Source organism: Somniosus microcephalus, chromosome 21 (assembly GCF_052327205.1).
Source record: "Somniosus microcephalus isolate GS21.2 chromosome 21, FLI_Smic_1.0, whole genome shotgun sequence".
In the NCBI taxonomy this organism is placed as follows: Eukaryota; Metazoa; Chordata; class Chondrichthyes; order Squaliformes; family Somniosidae; genus Somniosus; species Somniosus microcephalus.
Genome location: NC_141007.1, coordinates 35,629,220 through 35,657,047, shown reverse-complemented (window position 1 = coordinate 35,657,047; position 27,828 = coordinate 35,629,220). Strand labels below are relative to the sequence as shown.

At 41.9% G+C, this 27,828-nt stretch overlaps 1 protein-coding gene across 1 annotated transcript in view; it reads right to left on the bottom strand.

Annotated features, from left to right (window-relative positions):
- tbcd (tubulin folding cofactor D) overlaps positions 1 to 27,828 on the bottom strand; it is a 354,778-nt gene that overhangs the window by 205,212 nt on the left and 121,738 nt on the right. The gene's annotated exons all lie outside the window — the stretch shown is intronic.

Sequence of the window (27,828 nt, the reverse complement as noted above, 5' to 3'; positions counted from 1 at the left end):
TTATTGGAAAATCATAATTAAAAACATACATTCATACACATTAGTAAAGGAATATAAAACATACATACATATACGTAAAGGAATATATGTGGACATACATACATAACTCACTCACATTCCATTCACACAGCCACAATTGCTCCTTCTACCTACCGTTCTGAAAACCCTTTTTTTTAAAAAAAAAAATTTAACTTTAAAACTTACTTAAAATTTCTTACAATAACTTCCCTCCCTTTCCCAAACAAAAATATTGCATTTCAGAAGCTCCACGATAAAATGTTTCTTCCTCCGCAGCCAATGAACCACTTTACACTTGCTTTTTTCAAGTGTAAATTCTGAGGACTTACCCTCACGGATTTCATGAATGAAATCTACGAAGTTCACTGCACAAGCGCTGCCTGTGCAGTCGCACGCGCTCGAGGTCTGGAAATGCCGGCGTTCCCCGCATGCGCTGTTCATGCTGAACGCCGGCATTTCCAACGGCCAGATGCGTGAGTACCCCGAGCGCACTCACGCCTTTGGCCGCGAATTTCTGGCCCAACATTTTTATGGTACTTGGTTTACCGAGTGACTGGGGTTGTGGGACAACCCTGAGAATGAAGCCCAAGTTTGGTGAGTTTCTAATCTGTCAATAAACTCAAAATATCTAAATACTCATCCGCAAATATCTTGCAACCTTAAGTAGTTTGAGGGGACCTAAAGGCAGAAATGGCTTTAAAAATTAAATGAAGTGAGGAAGGAAAGGATTAAACACAGCAAACAAGGTTAATAGGGAAAGTATACAGGAAGCAACAAATGCTTTGACATGCACATAAATGCATGCGATTCCCATTTTGCTTATTTCAAAATAATGCAATTATGTGGAGAAAGGAAGCAATCTATCAAGTTTCCTGAAATTCTGTTTGTTAATTTAGTAACTAAGGTAACCATTTCTGTACAAAGACAGACTGTCCTCCGATACATAATTTATGTTCCTACTGGCTGCCAACAAACCCATCTAACACTGCATTTTTACTTCAGTCTGAGATAGTTAGCTCTCTTATGGGGGGCGATTTTCCCAGCCCCGAGGGGGCGGGACAGTTGGCAAAAACTGAGGGCGGGTTCGGATCCTGCCTCCAAGCAATTTTGCCGGAGGCGGGTTTGATGGGTGCAATTCGGTCCTGCCTCCATCAGTCGGGAGTGGTAGTTAAGATCCTTAAATAGTAGTTAAGGGCCTCTAGAATCCTATTTTGACAGGCCTTTGTTATTTTACCACATTTTCAGCGTGTTGCACGACCCTCCTAAACCACGCCAGCTGATCCTGGCAGGTTGACAAGTGGGTGGCCTCCTCACAGCTGTAGCTCCACCATTAAAACGGAGCTTTCATCAGGGAGCAGCTGCAGGTGGCAGAACTTTTGTTCCAAAGGTCTTTGAGCAATTTTAGCAGGCCTACCGAAGTCGGAGGTGCTGCAGCTTCTATCTCTCAACTGTGGGACCTCCTTGGAAGGCCCTCTCCCCGCTTGGACTGAGTGCTTCCCCAACAGAGGCATCTGCCAGCAGCATGGGAACTATTTATTTCCTTTCAACATGGATCTCAGATTTGGATGAGTAGCAGCCATGGCAGCAGCAGAACCAGGCAGCTCAGCAGCAACAGCAGCAGGAGCCCCAACCTCCTGCTCACCCATCTGATGCTGCACAGGGCAGAAGGCGCCAGCGCATGGAAGCACGTCGTGCAAGGAATGCACTCATCCTGGCCAGATTTGCATAGGTTGCCCATTGTGGCACATGTGCTTGGCTCCTTAACACATGATAGACAATGGACATGACTCTCTGGCCTCCTTTCACTTTGACCACCAACCTGACCACGCAAGTGTCGCGGAGCCTGCAATGTGGAGCTGCCCAAGCCGAAATAACAGATGCCATCACGCCAACAGTTTGCCATCCTCTAATTTTAATACATTCCACAGGGATGCCATTTCATTAATAAACAGAAACAATCACCCAATCTGCACACAGATCTGAAGGTTATATCCCTTGCCAGCTGGACCCACACAGCCTTGGTTTCTTTGGGAGGCCTCTTACTCCCAGATGAGGAGGAGCGTACAGGAAAAGTTCTGATATCCGGCACCGACGGGACCGGCGTGATACCGATCTATCAAAAGTTCCAGAGTGGTGAGCGGATTATCTACCCAGGTTGTTTTTAACTAAGAAAAATTTAAAAATCAAGAAATGTGCAATATACAGTAATTGGGTACTCACCTACAGAATGTTGTGTTAAATGGATGGTGAAAGATACTTGATTAAGTACAGTACTGCCAGTTGATGGTAATCCATAACTCTTTAATAACTTAACAGTAAAACAAAACTTATAAACGACTGTGCAGTGCACCAAAACTTAAACGACTGTACAGTACAGTATAAAGTACTGTACGGTGGTTGACTGTACACTTATTCCAAGCCAACTGGTTCATCAGGATCATGCACTTCAACAGATTGTTCAGGCACTTCCACTGCTCCAACTCTTTTGGAAGCTTTCTTAAATATGTCCCGGATGTCTGCTTGCTTAGTGGACTCTTGCCTTCTTTGTAGAAAGGTAGACTGCAGAATATGGAGCTGCATAACTTCTTGGGCAGAATAGCAAGAACGGCTTTCAGCAAATTTCATGAATGAAGCAAGATCTGCTGCAGCTTTAGCCCAAGAAACCTTGTTCACTTCAGAAATCTCATCGTCTTCATTTTCCATCACACTTTCCTTTTCTTTCTTTGGATTCAAAACAGTCTCCATTATTTCATCATCACTTAGCAAATGCACAACAGCAACTTCTTGATCTGCATCAACCCACTGCTCAATATCACTTTCACTGAGGTGATGTAGAGGGTTTGCTGGGCCTACATCTTTCACGTCAGCCATTTCCATTACTGCAGTCTTCCGCGGACGAAGATTGAACCCACGAAATTCCTCCTCTGAAGAAGAACCTTCAGCAAACATTACAGAAGGCCACAATTTGCACCAGGCTTGTCTCAAAGTGTGACCTTTCACCAATTTCCAGGAACATGCAACATTAAAGATGGCATCTTTAAGATTGTATTCCTTCTGAAATGCCTGAATACCTGTATTGTCATCTTGGCTTATCAGTCTACGTAGGAAGTCTTTCTTGTAATGACACTTGAGATTTTGGATAATGCCCTGGTCCATGGGTTGTATGAGAGAAGTTACATTTGGTGGCAAATAAATGGTGAAAATATTTCCAGAAACCAACTCGGATTCATGCGGATGGGCTCTACAATTATCAAGCAATAAAATGCATTTGCTATCTTCAGGTTTCCTTATTCTACGGAAATGTTCCCTCACAGATGGAGCAAAAGTATGATGGAACCAATTTGAAAAGATTTCCTTATCCATCCAAGCATTTGCTTGAGCTTTGTACTCAACAGGTAAGTGCCTCACATTTTTAAATGCACGGGGATTTTTATACTTCCCAATGACAACAAGTTTAACCCGGTGTGATCCAGCAGCGTTCGCACATGTTAGCACGGTTACACGGTCTTTATTTTTCTTGTAACCTGAAACATTAGCCTCACTAGCCCCAGCAAGTGTTGATTCTGGCAAAAACCTCCAAAATAAGCCAGTTTCATCGGCATTGTATAGCTGTGCTGGCGACAAATCATGTTGCTGCACAATCCAATTGAAATAATCGCAGTATTCTTCTGTGGCATCGTGATCAGCTGATTTCTTCTCCCCGCAAACATTGAGTCGTCGTATCCCATGCCGTGCCTTGAAGCACGATAGCCATCCATCAGAGAAAGCACACTTGTCAGTGAGCTCCATCTTTGCGTAAAAATCCTTCGCTTTTTCGATTAGCATGGGTCCGGTAATCGGAACACCCTCTGAACGCGTCAGAGCAAACCACTCACAGCACGGTATCCAGCTCTTCAAGCTTAGGCTTCCGAAGCGTGCGCCGTTTCTCTACACTCTTAGATGTCGCCGAGCTTGCATAAAACTTGAGCAGCTTATCCTTCTGTGCTTTGATGTCGTACATTGTTGACGAACCGATTTTGAATTCTTTCATAATGTGCATACGCTTCGCTCCCATTTCTAGTCGTTTGCATATATCAATTTTCTGTTTTAAAGTTGACACCACTCTCTTCCTTTTGGTTGGATCAACTTTTGGGATTTCCATAATGCAGTCCAATGGGTTGCAGCAGCGTTGGAGACACACAGTACTGTACTGGAACCCCAAAAAATGGCGGATCAGAAGAGGCTACCGGCAGCGTGGGAGGGTGAGACTCCAGATGCAGGCTTTCTGAGGTGATCCGAGTTCCGCTGGCGCCAAGAGGCCAAGTAGTGGCAGTTTGTAGAACTACCCCCATTGACGAACTCGGCAACCGTTGGAGACTCGGACTCGGAACCGGCAACATTGCCGGTTACTGAGGCGCTGTTTTCGGGGGGTGAATTCTGCCGGTAGAGCGAGGTTTCCGGACATACAACCTCCGGTTAAACCAAAGTTTCCTGTACCTCCCTGCTAGCTCTCGCCTCCTCAACCAACATACCCAGCGCCTCATCCGAGAACCTCGGGGAGGCCCTTGCCTTGGAGCTGGCCATTCTTCAAGGAGATAACAGCTTGGAGGTGGTGCAGCATCGACCAAAAATCAGTGGAATGAGCCAAGGCAGCAAGCAGCCCTTCAATGAAGCTATAATAAGTGACGTCAGCAGAGGCGACTTCCAGTCCCCAAACACTAACTGGCTCAGGGGAACCCACACCTCTGAAATCAACTGGCCAATTAGGGGAAAATCGCAAATTTTTCCCACCTCTCAGTGGAGGCGGGTTTGGAACCCACCCAAACCAAAACCCGCCTCCACTGGGAAAATCGCCCCCATGGATTCCAGGCAGCAGCACCTTATTTATGCTACCTGGTTGGATCTCCAGTCATCCTCCCATGGAGACATCTCAGCCCATGTGTGGATTCATGCATCAACAGGACTCGCCCAACAGATAAAATTTAAATGTAGAGAATGAAGGCAATGGGTTCTGCACTGTCTGGCCATTTAAGTTAACGGCAGGTAGATTTAAAGAGAGTTCTGGAGACCCAATGGAATCCTTGAGCACTTTTTAAAACCCAGTTTGACACTGCGTTGGAGCTGCTTTCTATATAGTGTCAAACTGAAGCAGTGTGAGACTACGCTCCCAAGGAAGTCTTGCACCACTTCTTCGGGGTTAGAAAACTGTGTTGAGGTGACATTTAGGTCGTTATGTAAATGTACCAACATAAATAGTTGTCGAGTCACAAAGTCTCAAGGGTTTGATTAAAAGCTTATGGTACTTTTAAATTTACAGAGGTGATACTAACAGACTGGACAGCCCCATAATATGATATACCTTCCCTTACCAGATGCACATTTTGCAAGCAGTGACGGGACCAATGAGTCACCTTAATCAATTGCTGTTTCATCTTTTGCCTAATTTTGCTGTTTTATCTCACACTGAAGGAAAACAAACAACGCTGGGCTTTTTTGATTGATCATCTTAACATGAGGGATTATGTGCAAATGCACAGCCAATTGGATTTTCTTAAGACTGCCCTGAACAAACCAGTGACAACCAGTTAATAGTAGGAACAAGCTTCATTGGGCAGAAATCCAGACCTCTCATGAATCTTTTTGTCAGACAATGTGAAACATCTAAAATCACATAGGAATGCTGAAGTTACCTCTAAGCAGCCCCATGCTGTCCTTTTAGTGAAATTTAGCAAATGGTGTGAAGCCTGCAAATATGATAGTTTAGTACTCACCTACATAACAATAGCAACTGAAATTCAAAGTGCTTCATTGTAGGTAAAGCACTATAAATTGCAATCGAGAGATGTGATAAGGCGCTATATAAATCCAATTTTTTTTTGTAAAAAGCAGGAAATTAGCTATCTAACCTCTATATAAAAAACTCCTGCCCAATACGTTGTGCAGACATTGGTTAGAAACCTCTGACAAACCAAACAGGACAAGTAACTGAAACAAAATAACTAGCTGAACTGGAATACATCCTTATTTTTATCCATTACACTTTACAAATGAGAACAAGAGGATATTTCAATGAGGAAACATATAGTAGTTGGTAAATTTTTGGCCCAAGACAAATTGAACATAAAATTTTAGCCCTAAATTCTGGTTTGCCTTATTTCAATGACAAGCAATAGAAGATGGAATTACCAGTAGAGCATGATCTCAATAATGGACAGATAGGAGCAAGCAGCATTACAGTCAAAAAGTAAAAGTTTAAAAAAAGCTTACAAATCAGCAGAAACAATAGTTTTAAATAGGTCTGCTAAAAGCTTGCACAAAACACAGGTTGAGGTACTAGTTATACAGTAAACTCTTGTTTAAACGGCACTTAATCATCCGGAATACTTTAATAACCGGCAAAATAGATAACTGGTAATCTTGCCGAATCCATCCAGCACTCGTTTTGCCGAGTCCGAGTCTCCCGCAGTGGCTGAGTTAGTCAGTGGTTTTTATTTTTGTTTGTGTTAAAAATTGCCTTGGTAGGTATACCTCTTATCCAGAATTTTTCATCAACCGGCACCATCCTGGTCCCATAGGTGCCAGATAAGAAAAAGAGTTTACAAATGACTTAGTTATCCAGGCACCTTTCAGTTAACTAACTGAATTTTCTGCCATAGGTTTTTCTCCTTAGAGCAACCAGTGGACTCTTGGAGGGCTGGGTGAATTGGTAAATATTGCAAATAAGCAATAACGAAGTAACAGAAAACATAACATTAGAGAGGTGTATAGGAATCAAAAGGAGGATCCAGCACCAATAATCCTGCTAGAACAACACATCAAAAATAGTTTCTGCGATTTCTCAAATTTGTTAACTGTCAGCATTGAAAGGATTAAACTCCAGAAGAGACTAGAATTCAATTGAAGGAATATACAATGTTTTCCAACACCTTCCTTAGTGGCCAGTCTTTAGTTCTGAATAATTCATATTTTGAAAAAAGAGGCACCTGAAATTTCCAGGTGAGGTTTCAAGCGGGAGATCGGCAGAACCCTGGATAAACAGTTTAAATGGCCGTTTCTCCCGGCTAAAGTTAGAGGGAGATTGGGAGAGGCCTGCAGAAATTGTTTCTTTTTCCCCCATCCCTTTTCCTCTCTGAAGGTGTTGTCTCCTTGTCTGGCTAATGCTCAACGGCCACCCTTCGACATCTTGTGTAAGCAGTCATATTCATGTGTGGGACTTAAGAATATGCTACCCAACCACATTTTTATTTTTTTAAATTTTTTACAAGCCTTCTTTCCTGATACTATTAGAAAGGGTGGGGTAATTTAACTCCCCCGCGCCATCCCTATAGTTATTCATAAACTATTGAAATGTATCTATTCTTTTAGCTTCAGGTATGTTTGAGTTCTCTGTAAATGCACAAATAAATATACTTCTACCAAGACAAAGCTACCATTTAATAAATTTCATTTGCGAAGTAATGACATGTGTGGCAAACCGCCATCAAACTCTCTAAGCTCCCGAGTTAAGTTAGATAATTGAGTATCTGATGAGCAATCGCTGCTGTTTTGTTTAGATATTTAAGTCAACTGTTGCCTCCTTTAGGTGTGTCAGTTTTAAACAGTCAGCTATTGTGTGCTTTAAAACATGTAATGTAAAAGTCATGATTTTAGAAGTACTAAACAATGTTAAATTGTAAATGTCTTACTGTACTAGAACATAAGATCACTTAGGTTATTATGGATGTAGGTTTTAATCCCAGGTAGTCACCACAAATCTACTAGCCACACTTCTAATTAGCTGTTTTATTCAAGGCCTGTGGCCGCAGATGCAAAAAGAAAGTCTGTAGTGTAAACCAAACCACAGATGAGGAAAGGTGTGTGAATAACACGTGAAAGAAAGACAGGAGTATTTTTGAAAAAAGTTATACCTTGTTTGAATTCAGAATGTGTTAATTGACGAGCTTGATTTTTGATTAAGTACACTATAATGTCAGAACAATGTTGCTACATCCCACTGCATTCAATAGATCATGTGGGGGAAGAATAACTAAATTGTTACATCTTTAAGTAAGATTGACAAGCAATGATGGACTTCAGTCTACTGTCTTGCTAAACTGATGAAAGGTTGAAGACTGATTAACTAATCTTTAGGCCTTCAGCTTTCTAAGTCTAACCTCAATGTTTTAGGGCGGTACACATACACATGTCTTTACTATAACAAGGAAGACATTCCCAGGGAGACTGTCAGTTTTCACTAACACAGCCTGGATTTTCCTTGGTAAAATTGCAGCTTTAAAAGCATGAGGAAGAGTAAAGTAGCACATTTTAGCTTACAACCGGATACGGCACAGAGGAAGCCGTTTTTGGCTTAATTTGTGCATTGTTCTCGAATTTCCCCAGGTAGCGATTTTTTTTGGTTGACTAGACTCTGCAGCTTCAGTGAAAAGTTCTTCTGCTATTTAAAGTGTGTCCTTGAGAATTTAAATTTTGGAGTGGGGAGATGGATTTCTCTGAGAATTTTTCTCTTTCTGTGCTATGAAAAGAAGGTGGATGTAAAATAGTAGGGGCTAGACTGGATGAACTTAGAATAAGGCATCACATGATGCAAGATGTTGGAAGTCGTTTCCAATATGTCAGTACCCACTCCACTGGGTTTAGGTGCCAAAGACATCTTACTTACAATTCTCTGCCTATTAGTGCCTTGAAAGGCTGGGCTCTTCCCACCACCAGAGATCGAATGGAGAGTTATGCCAGCTGCTGGGTGAAGACCTGCAGCCCACTTCAATGAAGAACACACGATTATTTGCTACTGGATCTTTCCAGCAGCCTTGGGTAACATTTCTCACTTAGTCAGTCAGCAACTCATCACTGTATAAAGAAGGTCACCAATGCTGTATTCAGGCAGACTTCCCAATTTATTATTTTCCCAATGCAGCCGACAAAACAAAACAAGAAACCAGTACAATTCTACAACTAGCAGAGTCCCCACAGGTTCAGGGGGCAACTGACTGCAGAATGAAGCCTTGAAAGCCCCCATGACACACCTTCAATTTCATTATTAGGAAAGAATTTCATTTGATTAACCGCCAGCATCTGATGCCAATCAACTTATCCTTCACATGAATGCCTGCTATCCAAGAAACTGTCATGGTTATTTTATGTGCCAATCTATTATACCAGCCTTGATGAATTAAGACCATGCATCAGAGTAGGTGACAGGTAACCAGAGATATTCCCTGTAGTCTTGTAATGGCAACTGAAGTCAGGATTTGGGGGGGGAATAAATAAAACAAGATCCATGGCGCTACAAGTGTTGTAACAGAGCAGCTCATTAGCATATTGAAAAGCAGCCGAGTCATCGCCCATCTATAGACTTTGAACTTTCAGATAAAGCTGAAACCAACTGTACTGTGCCCTCTTCCTGCCTGTACCAACCTCTTCATGGCAGTTCACCTCCTACTTCCTTTCCTGTGTATTTTGTCAGGGCTGTAAGTGTCCAGCTATTGCAGACATACAGTAAGGATGTTATAACTATCGCCCTGTAGACTTTAAGTTTTGTTGCTAGTTTAATGTCCCTTTTATCCCATAACCTCACATGGAGCCCTCCAAATGCACTACTGGCTTTAAACAATCTGTGGTTCACTTCATCATCTAGGAGCGCATCATGTGACGTGGTGCTTCCTAGGTAGGTGAGCCAATCCACTGCAGACAGCGTGTGCCCTTCAATGGTAATATTGAGTGGCGCATAGGTTTTTCAGCGACATGCTGATATATAATTTATGTCTTCTTCAGACTGATAGTGAGCTCAAATTTCTTACAAGCATCTGAGAAATGAGCCATGATTACTTGGAGGTCCTTTTCTGTAAGGACAACAAGGGCATAGTCATCAGCAAACAAGAGCTCTTGAACAAGCTCGTCAGAGGACTTAGTTTTGGACTACTGGGCAGAAAAGATTATACAATTTGCCATCCATTCTGAAGCGAATACACACTCTTTTAACCAAGTTCTTGAAGGCATAAGTAAGCAACGAAGCAAACAAAGCGCTAAAAAAAAAAAGTGGGAGCTAAAACACAACCTAGTTTGACTACATTGGAGACAGGGAAGAGATTGGAAACTTTATTATCTTTCATTGTTCAAGCCATCATCAGAAAACTCAATCATTACACCTAGGTTGTCTCAGAAAGATCATGAAAATTCTATGGTGGCATAAGATTCCAGATCCTGAGGTACTCAGAAGAGCAAATATGCCAGGCACAGAGTTAAAGATAGTAAAGGTGCTGCTAAGGTGGCTGGTCACCCAGTCCAAATGCCTCAAACTAGAATAGACAGTATTTTACAGTGAGTTATAAAGCTTCGTAAATGCTCTTGTAGTAGTCAGTTTAAAAGATATAAGGGTTGCCTAAAGACCAATCTTTAAAAAAAAAAAAGTGGCATCTCAACTGACATGATGCATGTGACGGATAAGAGTGGCAAAAGATGATTCACAATGGCATGACAAAGCTTGAAGCAAGTTATATCCAGCTAACTGAAGAGGAGAAAAAATCAAGGAAAGATCAGCCCTCGGGTCAATCTGACATCCAATGTTCTGCGTGTGGGAAAACATTCCTCATTAAAATCGGACTTTCCAGTCATATGAGAACCCACAGCCTGTATTAAATTGGAGATGATTGGCAACAATGGACAAATCATCACCAGCACCAAGAGCTGCAATGCTCCCTCCTCCCATTGCATTTCCGTGGCACACATTGTGAGCAACCTTATCCTTTACAAGAATAAAATACAGTACTAAAAGAAACTGATTGACAATTGTACTTCTTTTCATCCACGTGTGTCCACCCATTCCATTAATATGTCTGCAGGTACAGACTCCCTTTAATCACCTCCCCTTTAAGTCCAGTACAACCATATTGCGACAGGCAATGAGATTGTTATGGAATTAATTAAGGTGCATGGTGGTTCCAGAGGATTCTTGTGAAAAGTGCAGTTTTGTTTGCACCCAGTTAATATCACAGTGAAAACATAACAAGTAAAGAAGTCATTCCTCCATCATTTTTACAGTTTGCGCATGGGCGCATAAGGAAGAGCCTTTACTTACCTTGACCATCCTTGTGAGGTCATTCAATCTCTTCCTGCAGTGTGGCAACAGGTGAAGTGGTAGAGGTTGCAATGACAGCCTTAGCCACCTCCCTCCATAATGTCTGCACCACCCTCTTATGAGGCTTCCTGTCCTATGTTCTCAGGAGTCATTCCCTTCTTGCCCTTATTTCAGCATGTAACACATCAACCAATGCAGCTGAAAACCTGTACCCACTCCCCAGCTAAACAAGAAGGCAAAGGCTACACCTCTGATCATCTTCCAACTTGCTATGCCCATAGATTGCCCAGTTGAGTTGCCAATTAAACCATATACTGGCCTCCTTGGTGTGGGCTCCTGGCAGCTAACTCCCATTTAGCTCAATGAATGAAGCCACTCTACCATATTATGCATGAATACTTACTTGTGTGTCTTAATGAACCTCCATTGTCTTAAATCGATGTGGTCTGCTGGGACCACCATTCTGGACAGTGGCTTTGTTTGAATCTAATCCGCATTGATAGAAGCTGTATATTGTGGATCTAACCACTTGTTAGCTGAAATTAACTTGCATAGTATCATCCGGTTATGAATTGATCTGAAATCTCTGTCTAAATAGTCAAAAATCCTGAAACATTACAGTGCCAATCCTCATGTTAGCAGAGAACTTTTGGACCAATCACAATAAACTTGGGACTTTGAAGCTGGTGCTATATGGCACTGCAGCCATCAGCGCACTGGTCAGTGGCAAGGACTCGAGCAAGATCTGAAGAATGTGCTGCCAGGTTTTTTAAGCAGCCAAAACTTTATCCCTTGCTTTGTCCCATACTCTTTTAATGATCTGATGCCATAGCCCATTCTGATGTCCAAAACGAATCCCTGTAACCTAAAGTACATGAACTTTTTAGATGTAGACTACAGATTGATTTTGAAGGCTCACTTCAAATATGCTTATTATTAGTGAGGCACAATCATTTTGGTTTAATAGTGTAACTTATTGGGCCAGTAATTCCTGTCCCAACGCGCGAGTATGGACGGGGTACTCATGCGTGGGCCCGGAGGAATTGCCGGTTTTCAGCATGCACAGCGCATGCGGGGAAAACTGGCATTTCCTCTCCTCTGACCCAAGGGGTTAAGAGGCAGAACGCGTGCGAGGTTTCAGGTAGCGCGTGCGCGCTGAACTTCCCTTTTTTTTTTTTGAAGAGTTGCCCGTGGGGAAAAGACTCCGGTTTTTACGCGTGGAAAAAGCAGCTGTAAGTACTTACTTTTAACAGGTAAGTGGTCTATTAAGTAAAATTAGAAATTTTTTCCACAGGTTCATTTTTTTTGAAGACTTTACAGTAAGGTAAGTGTATTTTTAGCCCCGATTTTTTATATAATAATTTTTTTCAAAATTTAAAATTGTTTAAAATAGTTTTTTACATTATTTATAGTTTATTTAAGTAGTGCGATGTTTTTTTAAATTTTCTTTCACGTTTAAGTAGTGTTTTGGGGCCAGGAGTTTTCATGAGTTTGACAGTTCTTACTATCAAACTCATGAATGAACTTTTGCAACCTCCCATTGGTTGCCCAGTGCTCACGTGATCCCAGCCGGCTCATCGCACTAAGTACGCCGCTGGGTCACGCACGCACAGCGCGGCAGGACCTGAAGCGGGCCAGTGACAGGAAATGCAATGCGGGCCAGGATTGAAATGTCAGAGCGCCGGGTTAAGTGCACATTGGGGGCTTGCACGCGCAGCAAGCCCCCGAACCTAATTTCTGGGCCAATATGACATTTGATACACTTTATGAAAGACTGGCGCATGGTGGAAAGCAAAGACGACATTGGGCGCGATCTTGCCAACCCTGGGGAGGCGGGACTGCCAGGAAACTGGCAGAATTTGGGGGGGGGAAGGGTGTCCAACCCACCCCCAACCCGTCTCTGTGCCATCTTGCCAGGCGCCAAGTCCCGTCTCCTTGGAGGCGGGAAGGGGATTAGTGCCACTTATCTGCCTGTTAACAGGTAATTAACAGGCAGATAAGAGGATTATCCCTATTTTACCCACACAAGTACAGACTTCCCGAAGGCTCCGAACCCCGTTGGGTCACCGAGGCGAGTAGTGGGTCTGCGGGGTGCAAAACTGCGCTGTGAAGGTAAGTGATGGGTGCAAGCGTGGAGAGGTAAGTATGTGAGGTGAGTGGAAAGTGTTAGAAAAAGTTTACTTACCTTTGTTTCTTCTTGCAGGCTTCAAGAGTTGGGTATGCGGAGAGTCTCGCACCTCCACGGTAGAGATGACAGATGGCCGCTGCATTCTCCAATGCAGCAACCATCTAATTTCTGCTAAAGAAAGAGGTTTGATGAGTTTTGAATTCAAGAATTCATCAAACTACATAGAATGTCAGTGTTTGACAGCTTCACAGAGCTGTCAAATGATGACAATTCATCCGTCAAAATTTTTTGACAGATGAAACGTCATACACTGACGTTGTGTGTAACCGGCTTTCCGTTAATTGGCCTGTTAGAGTCATAGAGTCATAGAGTTATACAGCACAGAAAGAGGCCCTTCGGCCCATCGCGTCCGCGCCGGCCATCAAGCCCTGTCTAATCTAATCCCATTTTCCAGCATTTGGTCCATAGCCTTGTATGCAATGGCATTTCAAGTGCTCATCCAAATGCTTCTTGAATGTTGTGAGGGTTCCTGCCTCTACCACCCTTTCAGGCAGTGAGTTCCAGACTCCAACCACCCTCTGGGTGAAAAAGTTCCTCCTCAAATCCCCTCTAAACCTCCTGCCCCTTACCTTGAATCTATGCCCCCTTGTTACTGACCCCCCTACTAAGGGGAGAAGTTCCTCTTTATCTCCCCTATCTATGCCCCTCATCATTTTGTACACCTCAATCAGGTTCCCCCCTCAGCCTTCTTTGCTCCAAGGAAAACAACCCCAGCCTGTTTAGTCTTTCTTCATAGCTGAGGCGCTCCATCCCAGGTAACATCCTGGTGAATCTTCTCTGCACCCTCTCCAAAGCAATCACATCCTTCCTATAGTGAGGCGACCAGAACTGCACACAGTACTCCAGCTGTGGCCTTACCAGCGTTTTGTACAGCTCCATCATAACCTCCCTGCTCTTATATTCTATGCCTCGGCTAATGAAGGCAAGTATCCCATATGCCTTTTTAACCCGCTGGGCGGGCATAACAAGGTCAATCAAGGGAAAATAGTGTGGATTGGCCAGAAATTGATGGAGGCGGGACTAAAACCCGACAAGTGGGAGTCCCGCCTCCAAAACCTCCCCATTGGCAAAATCCAGCCCATTGTTGCCAACTGCCTGGTGTCGGAAAAGCTCCATGCAGATTGAATCTTGGCCCAGCATAGATTAATTGTCCAAAACATTTTTGAAACAAACATAGGCAACTACATGTAACATAACTTTTTCAACCAGCACAAGGGGACAATGATGTGCACAAACATCAATAAGGATGGCTACTATAAGAATTGACAAGTGATTCAACAAGAAAAGACTTGAGTTTTTCATGTGGGAGTGCAACAACAAGACCTTCCTGATAAGTACAGGAAAGGAATTGAGGAGCAGCCAGTGGTTGCGACTCAATTACAGAATAGAACACAAAACTCCCACAAAGAACACTGCTCTTGTGATTTCCCACATTGGGCAACATATTTTTTTATCCTTTATATACTTTAACAAGAGTAAGTTTTTTGGGGGGAAAGGGAATGTTCAGTAATGATGAGAACATTCTACATTAAATATTAAAAAATTGTAATATAAGCAATGAAAGGTATTTATACAACAATGCATTTCAAAATATGTAGTTTCATGATCTTCTTAGTTTACGTGCAATGTGTATAAAGCCTGTACAATAGTCCTAGCCAATCTACTTTTGTTGTGCCCTCAAGGCATCAAGTCACCTGTCAGTCTGCCCTGCCTTAATTAACTGCAGGTGGTGGTAACCTACATACTTATACTTTATTCTCAACTGTGATTGTTGTTGATTTACAACATCAATATATTTTTTCCAGTTGATAAAGAATATATTTTGAGCACGTTTTATTTCTTCAAGTACCTGTACTGTACCTCCATATTGTCAAATGTCAACTTGGTATTAAAAGGGCAATATTGAGTGTCACTGTGATATGTTTTGGTTTTATTATTCTCAGTTGGTCGCACTTTCACCACTGAGTCAGAAAATTGTGAATTCAAATCCTACTCCAGTACTTGAGCACATGAGTTCTCTCCGATTTACCCAGCCTCTCTACCACAGGAAAGCAGTTGACATTTACTCAGCGCCTTTCTCAACAACACATCTGAAATTGGAAACTCATTAGCACTGGAAAGTAAGTTTGCATTCCAGTACTTTTGTGCTAGTGTATAGAAAGAAGAAAGAACCAACACCACAGTGCAGTATTGAGAGAGTGCTACATTAGCATCCTTTAGCTAAAACAATAAACCAAGGCCCTTTCTGCCTGTTCCAAGAGTTCAGCTAGATGCAAGGATCTATTCACAAGAGCAGTGAGTTCTCCTTGTGTCCTGGCCAATATTGCTCCTTCAATTACAATACCAAAAACAGATTTACTGGTCATTCATTTCATTGCAGTTTGTGGAACCTTGCTGTGCACAAAATCACTGTTGCGATTGCCCAGATATCAGTAATAACTGCACAATGTAATTCATCCTATGTGAAGTACTTTGGGATGTTTGAGAAATCGGATAAGGGGCTATATAAATGAGATTCTTCGTTCTTTCTATACACTACCACAGAAATACTGGAATGCAAACTTACTTTCCAGTGCTAATGAGTTTCCAATTTCAGATGTGTTGTTGAGAAAGGCGCTGAGTAAATGTCAACTGCTTTCCTGTGGTAGAGAGAGGCTGGGTAAATCGGAGAGAACTCTCCTCAGCCATTTGCATCACCTCCTAATCACTGGTTCAGAAAGGCATTAACAGAAGTCTGGAAGCAGATTGTCTATTAGTTCCTTGAGATTAGTTGCTGCATTGCCAGGGAAGAAAATTGAGAGAAATTAAAAAAAAAAAAAATTTGGAAAATGTGAAACGAAAGGAAAAATGCTGGAAATACCACAACAGCATCTGTAAAGAGAAAAGATAGTTTGGTATTTCGGTATAGCCTTTTCCCAGTTTTGACAAAGAATTAGACCCAAAACATTATCCGGTCTTTTTACAGATGCTAGTTGACCAGTTGTGGACTGCCAGCATTTTCTGTGTTTTCTTACAAAAAATCAACAATAACTGGTATCTGACTCAGAGGCCACCGGACAGCTGGTGTGGGAAATGAAAAAATGTTGCCTTGTTCCACTTGGGTTTCCGAGGTTGAGGCAGTGGTACATCAGTGGGGGAGAGTAGAAAGAGCTTTACTCTACATGTCTGTGCTAGACTTGGCCTGGGAATGCTTGATGCTGATACAGGGTGCCTAAAATGGGAAGAGTTCCATTCCCCAGCACAAACATCGCTCACCTTGAAGCGGTCAACATTTTAAAAAATGATTTAAAAAGACAAAAAATGACATTTCTGAATATTTGCAATAGGTTTAGTTACAATGTGCACCATTATCTCAAACATTTTAGGTTCCCCAATCACATAAAAAATATGGATATCCTTTTAATTCTCAAATCCCATTATCTAAACTTATGTATACAATAAGTCATTCCAGAGCACTTTGAACAGCCTCTGATATTAGGACAAATGCATCCGTTTAATTGGAGATTTCAAATCAATTTCTTTGCTGTCATTTAAAAGCAAGCTGGCACTCCTGTAAACATACAAATCTTTGTTGCTAAGGGCGTAACAAGGAAAACTGTCCAAAACATCCTGAATTTTAAACTAAGTAGTGGTAGGTAACTGAATGATTCAAAAACTTTGGTTTCCTCCCTTTCCACTTCCACAGCAGCACATTTCTAACTTATCTGCCTTCATCCAGTCAAATGAGATGTAGACACCTCCATACTTTCAATCTAGGGATAGTCCACTATTATTTTGTGAACAATTATTTGTAGCAAAGATGTACAACATATTGTGCTGATTTTAAATATTATTTTATTAATTTCCCACAATGTCTTAACCATTACAAAAGACTTAATTATGCAAGGTATTTTCCGGTTACCCAAATATGTCAAGTTCAGTTTTTAAAAGCAGTGTAAAGTCTATTTTCCTCCCATTTTCTCCTCTTGCCCCTCTCCTAAAGATGTCAACATATATCAGATAAATAAAATAAGCATCAATAATCCTCTGATACCTCTCCAAAGTGGACTAATGAATAGAAGCAGACTATTCCACAGGCTGTACCTACCTCAGCATCTGCACATGTGCACTTACAGCAGGAATTACAGATCAACACTCAGAAGTGGGAACCCAGTGCGAGTTCATTTCCCCTCTCCCGGCCTACATAATAAGAGTAGCACCCCCACTAATCCTTCAGCCGTGAACAGTGAACTCAGGCTCAGTCCTAGGAGTGAACCGAGCACCATCCTGGTCTGTATCACACAGCATCACACCACAGGATGCCCAAATTTATTTTTGAATTTGGCAACCTTGTACCCAACAACTCTGAAAGCCTCCTGTTTACACTTCAACTAAATTCTGGAGCAATCAGGTACAAACCACAAGGCTGGTCCCTCCGCTCCTGCAGTTATGCACCGAAGAAGCATTTAAAAAAAAATATCCCAACTAACCTTGACCATGCACTAGCCGCATAAAACTTACGTTTTTTTTTAAGTTAAAATAAAGTCAAATCATTTTGCATACAAAATAATTGTACAGTCAAGTGCACAGCCACAAGGAGTTGTGTTTTAAACTTCAGATTCTTTCAGCCAGCTTGCTGCATAGTGGCCAAAATAAGTTTGGGGAGCCTGGGGGCACAAATAAAGGATCAAGCCTGGGAAAGCCACTTGAACGAACAGGTTGAGGAGATAGCAGCTCTATTTTTAGGCATACATTATTTGAGGCTGAAGCCAGCATGTCTGTTTAGCTGCCAGAGACAAACAATTCAGATGGGTGTCAGCCAACTTAGATTTGAGGGCACTGGCTGAGTCACAAAAGGATGGTAGATTAGCATGCAAATCTGTACATTCTTTTGGAATCTAAATGTAGCATGAAACATCAGGGAAAGCAGATAGTATTATAGATTTTGCATACTGAATTATGCTAGTGCATCAGAATATCACTGCATTCTTATTTTCAACATCAGTGCTTTCCTGCAGGGTAAGTTAGACAGAATGTCAGTTTCCCTCCTCTTCCCCCTGGACAAATATGAACATTAGCAGTTTACAAAGTCAGCATCCAATGCGACTTAGAACCACAGGCAAATCAACCAGGAGTGAGGCAGATATCACAATCATTAGATCACAAAGCTGCTCTTTGTCTTTTTCAAAAGTTTTCAAATCTTACTAGATTCTACCTATTTAAAGGTCATTGAAAAATAATTGCAAAAGGCATTCTTGCTTCATATTGATTGCTTTATGTAAAGTGTATGAAAGTGACAAATGTAAGCAGTGGATTTCAACAACACTTATCAGTGAGATCCGAAGTTGCAGGGCAGGATTTATTTTATATCTTCTCCTCGGGTATTTGCAACTTGTTCCAAAGTTTCAGTGAACAGGGGAGGGACAACACACAGCAAGGTTAAGCTTTTTTAAACATCAAAATACTCTCAACCATAACATGAACAGTACCCATATCCGTCTGTTAGGTTTCAGGATATACAAATGTTTTCTGCCACTTAACCCAACACAAGTACAGATTTCTATTTAATCAATCTCTATAAACAAATCCGATTTCCTTCCAAACTGCAGCTCCTACACGGATGCCAAAATTTTACTCCACCAGGTCTAAAAAAAAATCACAGCAGGCAAAAGGATTCTAGTTTCATAAATGTGTGGAATGCAGATTGAAATAGAGGAAAAAAGTATTTTCTGTTGCAAAAATGTTTAGTATTTTTGAGAAAAGGAGAATGGCCAAGGTCCATAGTGCAGGAAAATACCTTTTTTTTAAAAAAAGTACTTCACCTCGTGGATTACTATGACATAAATTGACGTGTAGGAGATTTGTCAGTACAGTATCTGAGCTGCAATGGGATTATAAAGTAAAGGAGTAACCAAACAACCAATAATTTCAATGATCATCAGGTATGCCTAATTGAGGCTTCTAGATGCTAAGTGATGTATTTTGTAACAGCATGGTAAACTAAAAGAAGTCAATCATCAGAATACTGATTCCAATTTTTTCTGATAATTTTTGACCCTCACTCGATAGATTCTGAAAGGCATCCTTACCGCCTTACTGAACTAAAGACTCAACCAATCACAATTGCAGAACAGACTCATTTTCAACTCCGTATTCATTATAATTGGAACAATAAATCCACAAAAACATAAATATGTAAAAGACTATTTAAAAAAAAGAGATCAATTTGGGTCAATTGATACCTTTAAAAATGAACCTGCTTAGTACCTGTTGAGAAATAGGATTGAGACCAATAGAGATATAAATATGTTTGTTGCGTTGGTTAGTAAGACAGTATAGCTATCTTGAGTAAGGAGGGGGGAACGGGACGGGAGTCCATAGTTGAAGTACTCATGTATTTGTGGAAGGAGTGCGCTTTATGTGCCCAATGCCTTTTCCTAATTGCAAAGTTTTTTATCTACTTATTCTGAACAATTGGTAACGAATAACTACGTAATATAGGGAATGACAGATGCTCTTTAACAATGTGATTACTTGGGCTTTGTCAGAAGCCCAATTTAGGTATTTTGTGTCTATTAAAAATTACCGACAATTAGTTGGACATTATTTCATATGCAGTTTCCTGCTAACTGATGCTATGTTTAGCCACATCTAGCTATATTCTTTGCTACACAGAATCTAATGTATCTGTAACATAGAGAGTATAGCCACATCCAGTTTCTGAAAACCATGAACATGGTGGCTTAACAACCATAAAATTCTAACTCCTTGAGGACATGCAGCGACTACGATGCCCTTTTTTTGTCAAACCAACTACATCCACTGAGCTGAAAAACAAAGCCCCTGAATTCGCGGTCGGTTTGATGGCACACTATCAGAGCCGTCATACCGTCGTTGAAATAGACCGCAAGTTCAGGATTTCCGCATGTTCTTGTGCATGCGCTAAATCCTGAACTTGTGATCTGTCAAGTTCCGACTGCACATAGCTTCGTTGCACGTTTCACCTCCTCATACAAATGAACATGCTGGCAAAAAGTTGGGCTAATTGCCCACTTACTGCGAGGTAATCACGCTGAAATTTTTTACGTCTGGTGCAAACAGGGACATGAAGCCTGTTGCACAGCATAAGGGGGCTGGATGAGAAAACTGTATTACAAAGTACACTGAATAAAGCAATAAATGTTTGGTTTGTAAACTTTTTTTTAAAAATGAGAAGTTAACACATTCACAGTGTTCTTTATTCCTCTCTCACTCGTTATTTTACTACAGAGGATCCCCAGGGTTTTCCCATTATTGTCCTTTTTTCTTTTCCCCTCCCCCTATGTTTAGAATATGTAAATATGGTAATAATTATTTGGTACAGAAATAGATTTACCTAATAAATATAAAAGTAGATGTGCTGCTACCTGTTCCAAACATTGCTGCTGTCACACAAAACACATAGCAAATTTGTATTTAATCTCCCATTCTCTTCCAGGGAGCTCTTTCTGCCCATGAGATGATATGTATGGATAAACACATAGCAGATTTGTTTCCAGCAGATTAAATTATTCATACTGAAAAAGGAATTGTGTCCATTATCCCAGCTGTGTTTTGCTATTAGAAATAGTGGTAACACTTGATTATTGGGTAGAAAATAGCTTGAGAAAATTGAATGGGACTAATATCACTGCTACATTTTATGAACGGATAATTGTTTTATATACTTTATATTAAATACGTCATTTCTATCCTACTTGTACAATGAGCTATTCATTTATGTAACTGAATGGCATGCATGTTTTAATTGCCTTTTAAAATGAGTTGTGGGCAAATCAGCAATCTCCTCTGTTTCCTGATTGGCTAAGAGTCAGGAAGTGAAAGGGAGCACTGCCCCACGTGATCCCAGGTTCGCATACACACAACGGTGCGCCCCTGGGGCACTACGCTGCGTGCAACTCTGCAGCACTTGAAAGCAACTTCTCGAAGGGGAGCTTACACGAGGTAAGTGTAGATTCCCTTCGGATGTCTGCGGCGTACTCCTTAGCTATGCTGCCGACCGCAAATTCAGGGCCAATATTTGCATTCATGCTGATCGTATTAACAGATCAGGAGTTAGGAACATAGGAACAGGAGTAGGCCATTCAAGCTAGTTCCGCCATTCAGTTAGCTCATGGCTAATCTGTATCTTAATTCCATTTAGCCACCTTGGTTCCATATCCCTTAATACACTTGCCTCACAAAATTCAACCAACCAACCAGTCAGTCTCAGTATTAAAATTTTCAACTGTCTCTACAGTTTTTGGGGGAGAGTTACAGGTCAGTTAAACATGACTTTTTATATATAAAGTAATTGAAGAATCATTTATTTAAACTGTACATCAGATAGAAGATCCCTAGTAAATCACAAAGATTTCACCAACACATCACAGTATTATAAATACTGCTGCTCCATGAGCAAAGTTGTCAATGGCAGAGGAAAATGTCACCTGCCTAGCCTCTCATCCAGGGAATAATGCATGGTTTAAGGAGAGGGACTCTCGAGTCAAATAAAAAGAACATTTCTGGTCCATGTGGAACCACAACTCAACTATTAGTAAACTCAAAACTAATGCCAATATAGAGTTTGGACAAATTTGTCGTGTCTGATTCAGAAGCCAGCACAACATCAGACTGTTACTTAAGAGTTTGGTTCTAGAAATTCCTCTCATACAAGTCGCTAAGGCCTTAAGCCAAAAAGGTTACTGTTCAGTCACAGCACTTGTTTTTCTGTGCAGTTTTGTTCTCAGTTTAAAGAACTAAATAACAGAAATCTTATTTTATATTGTGCTGTTGCTGTACTGACATGGCAATAGTGAGGCACTTAAAATCTAAAGACCACTTCACTTATTCCAATATACCTGTGAGCAGTCAAATATTACAGAATTACCATCAGAACTATCCTTCCACACCCAATATTGGTGTAAATCAGGATTAAATCTGACAAATTTTCCTGCAGTGTTATTACAATACTTCGCTATCTTGTTATGAGGAAGTGAAATGAATAGGATGGCTTCTACTTCAATGCAACTGAATTTGAAAGGGCTTTATTTCTCCTATGTTGTTCCTTCAATTTTCTCCCCACCTACCCTGATGGTGCTGATTCATGCTGGAGTATAGTGCTGAACAGTGAGAGTAAGCAGGATATTGAATTGAAGAATCCATCACAGGAAAGTCCTGCTTTCAGTCAAAGTCCATGCAATTCAAAGACAATGGTCACAATTTCGCCTACCAAGACAGGTCCAGGGCGGGGTGCGACCCCGCTGCTGGCTCCAGCCCGCTCTGTGAAAAGATTTTACGTTGATTGGGCTTGTTAAGCCCGCCCAGTGCATTTTCCGGCCAAAAGATGGAAGCGGGTCTGATGACGTCATTTGATGATGCATCATCAGCTGGTTTCCTTAAAGGGACCATGCGCAAATTGATTTTGACAGTTCTGCGGTCAGTGTTCTGCAGCATTGAGGTGCTGCAAACACTGACAAGCACTGCACAAAGGTGCACGGCTGCACCCAGGCTCTCCCATGACTCCCTCCATATGCTTATGGAGGGAGTCACAGTAAGCAGGGAGGTCCTCTTCCCTTCCCATGGGCGGAAGAGACCTCCCCAGGAGGCCAACGCAGCCTGGTTGCACATTTCACAGGAGGACACAAGCAGGGATGTCGTAAGGAGGACCAGGCTGCAGTGGCGCAAACCTTTCAATGATCTCAGTAGATCACGAAACGTTACTGCAAAGCCACATTCAACCTCATCCTGCTGTGCCACTCATCACATCCCATCACAGTCTTCCCTACCCTACTCCTGCACATCTTTACTCACACCAACCTCCTTGCACCTCCACCCATCCCTCTCTATCTACATTATCACTTCCCCATCTTACTAGCCACCTCACACTCACCCTCGTCCTAGTCCAATCATAACAACTAACAACACACAAGGCACTTGGGTGTTTGAGCTAATGTTCATGTGAAGTTTCTGTTAATGTGCTGTCAAACATTGAAATCTTTATTTTCAATACTTTGCATTCTTGACAGATTTGTGTGCACCTTTGGAATTGGCTTAGTGAGTTGCAGTGAATGGTGAGACATAACGGTACCCCCCCGCAACGGTGATGAGTGTGAAAGGAATGGCTTGGGCATTGTAGGAATGCTTTATGTTGTTGGTGTAGGGTGGTGCCAACCTGGCACATCATGTGGCAGCCAGGATGTACAGCGTCAAGTGAAGTAAATCTGGCTATGGTGAGGCCGTCCCTGGCGTTCCAGGCAGCAATGTGGTCGGGTGCTGATGCCCTGTGTCCTGCGCAGCACCAGCTGATTGCAGAGTAGGTTGGTGGTGGTGTTGTTGGTGCCGCTGGTGTTGGGGCTGATTGTGGTCGGATTCTGAGGACCAAGGTGAGACTTTTTCAGGGGCACCGATGCTGATGGAATAGATGGCAGGTGAGATTGAGATGACAAAAGCAATCTGTCAATGGTGAGAGAGATTGTGCAATGAGGTGACACTGGATAGAGAGTTAGCTCCAAACACTTGCATGCTGCATAAAGCTCAATCTGTCTTCCAAATGCAGGAAGCAACAGCTTCTAACCTTGGAAAGTGAACAGCTATGAAATGGGAGCTTTTATAGACCATTTGCAGCTGTCAAGTAAAGAAATCATCACATGCTGATACAAGATCCGACCTCCTTACCTGACGTGATCCCAGAGCAGCAGGGAAGCCATTAGCGAACTCTAAAAATCTAAAGGTAAACTTAAAATGCTAGCTAATTGCCTCTTAACAATCTATCTAATGATCTAAATTGCCTCCCCCGCCGCTTGATGTCGGCTCTGTTCAGCGATGACAGACCCGACATCTAGGAGACTAGCGTGGAGGCAGGTTGACAGCGGGTTCCCTACGTCATTTACGCCATTTCTGTGGGGTTTCTGCCAAAATTACAGCAGGCAATTGGGATAGCCCCTACAGAATTTCCAGACACAGCTCTTTTAAAATGGTATTTATTGATTAGTGTTTGGGGTCAAGAGTGGCAAAAACATTTAGTCCCTGGGTTTTAGTTGGGCTCAGGGGCGAAAGAGATTAACTCAGTCTTGCTAGTTATAGTCACAGGTGTTGCCTATTTTCAGGCAAGGAACTGATGTGAACTTAATTCCTCCCCATGTGTTGGTCTGCTTTCCCCTACTGGAAGATGATTTGGATATTAGTGGGGGGAAAGAATGTGTGAGAAATAGTGGTGCGCTGACAGAGCGTCCAGGAAAGGGCCACACACTACAGTACTCAGTATCTTCTGAATTCCAGATGGTGATTGAATGTCATTTGCTCTAACTGGTACATCTGGCATAAATGTTTCATCCATCTTAGCAACCTCCTAGATTATGGTCCTCTTGGGTTCTCGCAAATACCTACATATCTCTATCCTTGATTTCATTAACTTCCCATCCAAACCATCATCCAACTCTACCCATTCGCTGCTGAAATGCTAATCCACACATCTGAGGCTCAATTTTCCAACTCCATTCTTATTGGCTCCCTGCTCTTCCACTCGCTATAAAACACAACACATTCAGAATGCCACAACTCGCACAAGATCCCAGCAATCTAATTTTTATTAAGGTCTGTCTTATTCCTTCCCTCCCTTCTTTGAAAAGTCTTTTACAGACCCTTCTCTTTGACCATACTTTCAATCCCTCATTCCTTGCTCTTCCATTTTTCACTCCTGCTCAGATTCCACTCTTTTGCCCACTATCCTATAAGGCACTCAGACATCAATCTATACGTGAGAAATGCTATCAAAATGTAAGTTGCTGTTGTTGTCACCAGCCAAGATATTGACATTATTACAATGTGTAAAGGAGTATGCCTTTCTGCCTCCAGCCTGTCCAGCAGGCAAAGATGGAATTTCTAGTTTTGTTGTGAGCAGTACATTCAGTGTACAACCTAGAGTTGGGTGGCAGATGGTGTGGTGGCTGCAAGAGTCAGTCTCCAAAACTCTCACAATACCTCATGTTATTTCGGGGCACAGGTCTCAATCAAAGCCTTTTTCATGTTCTTCGGCTTTTATTGTCTGATATTGGCACTACCTTCTTTCTTAACTAGGTACATGTTACTTTCTAAATCATGAATACAAATAAATAAATTAGGATAGTTTTATATCTCTAGCAGAACACTAGACACCTACCTAAAGGGCTACAAGTTCGAACACCAGTCTTGACCAGCATTCTTGGTTCTCCATAATGTAGGATCGATTCCTCCCCCACCCCACGGTAAAAATATTGGACTATGAAATATAAAAACCCAGAACTGCAGAGCCCGCAGAAAGGGCTCGGCAATAAAGGGTTAATTCAAACATTGCAGCCGAAGCTACGACTGGATCACAGACAATCTCAAATCTGAACAAGAACATTCGCATATTCCTGCACCTTAAGGGGTTACATTGTTTACTTTAGACCATAGTCCCCGAAAAACTAGTATCAGTGCAGGCCTAGACAATGGGCCGGGCCTTGAACTTTTTGAATACAAATGCTAACAGAAACCAACAACTTCGCATATGCAGTCACTTTGGGAAAGTTGCATTGTGAGAAAGGTATCTCTAATCAATGGACAATACCAGGGACAATTCACACATTTTGAAACGAATCGTATGCTCAGGAGGGGGCCTGGAAATGTGTGTCAAGATACTGCAAGTTGGTTTTGGTTTAAAGTAAGAGCACTTCAAAGACAGTGGTGTGGGAAGCCAATGGTAGAACAGCAAGCAGAAAGATTTGGGCCTACAATCAACTCCAAGAGACAGCTGATCGGGAGTGGTGATTGTATGTTTCAGTCAAATCATAGAGGGGGCTTCTGTGATTGAGTCTGAGTAAGTTTGTGAGTTTCAGTCAGATCACAAGGGTTTTGTGATCGAGTCTGGGTAGCTTTATATGTAACAGTCAAATCGCAGACGGGTTTAACTGTGTCATATTGTGTCGATACAAATGACCCTTGCATAGGGGTTTGTATTTTGGGGTTGTTAGCCTAATATAAATCGTAGGGATTTATACTGGGAAGGTAATTGTGTGTGTGTGTTAAATAAACGAATGAATCAAAGGTTGAGCCAAAACCCTGTGCTGTGTGTATTCTGTTCTTATAAATCCTGACGTCCAAGAACTGTGTGTATCGGGGGACCAGTATCGGAGAAAACCCTTTACAATAATGGGCAAGTTTTGATAGCTCGATCAGTTGATAAACCAATTAATAACAGAAACACATTAAAGAGCCTGTTTTCTGGAGGTGGAAATTAGCAAAACAATCCGTTGGCCATAAAAATATACTTCTGGTTGACGAAACCCAGTTTCAGCTCTCCATAATCACCCTTGATTCCATGGCTGCCACACTGTGCTGTCCAACATCAAGTCGTGGATGAGACAGAATCTCTTGCATCTCAACACTAGTAGACTAAACCCATTCTGCTTGGCTCCTACACTCTACACCCAAGCCCCCGCATTTCAGTCCTCTTCCTCCTCTTTTATGCCCACTCAAGCTGAATCCCAACATGTGCAATCTCGATCTCCTGCTCAATCACAAGCAGTGCTCCAACACCGCATTCAGTCCATCAGCAAAACTATTTCCACCTCCAAAGCATTACCCTTCTCTGATCCCAACTTACCCCTACTACTGCCAAAAACCTCCTCTATGCCTTTATCATCTCCAAACTCAACTTTTCAACTTGCCTGCTTGCTGATCTCTCAAGCTCAACCATGCATAAACTCCAACTCATCAAGAACTCCACCACCCTTATCCTATCACTCTCAAAATTTTACTCATCTATCAACTCTATCCGTACCAATCTCCATTGGCTCTCATTCCTCAATACATCAATTTCAAAATTTTTGTCACTGTCTTCAAATCCCTCCACAACCTCACTCCTTCCCATCGCTACAACCTCCTCCAGTTTTACAAACCTGCCTACATCCTCCACCCTTCCAACTCTCCCCCACTCCCTCTATTCACACTGGTGGCAGAGCTTTCAACCACCTTGCCGCCATACTCTGGAACTCCTTGACTTCACCTGTCTGCCTTGCTACATCTGCCCATCTTCAAAAGTCTCCTTAAATTCTATCTTTTGACAGCCCTTTTGTAGTGCAACCTATTATTCAAAGGTCTTGTTGGTTCCGTTCCGCAAATTAAAAAATAATTGATAAAGAAATAATTTGCATTTATATAGCACCTTTCACATCATCAGGATGTTCCAAAACACTTCACCACCAATAGGCAAATATGGTACATAGCAAGGTCCAACAAATGCGAAAAACAATCTGTTTTAGGAGGTGTTGATTGAGAAATAAATGTTAGCCAAGACACCAGTAGAACTCCTTTGTTCTTCAAATAGTACCAGGAGATCTTTTACTCCCACCGAAGCAGGCAGATAGGGACTCTGTTCAACATTTCATCCAAAAGACAGCATCTCCGATAGCGCAGCGCTCCCACAGTATAGCAGTAATGTCAGTCTCTGGAGTGCAACTTGAACCCACAACCTTCCACAGCAAGAGTGCTACCACTAAGCCAAGACTATGACAGAAGCCACATCAGTATACTAACAGGTTGCATCACCAAA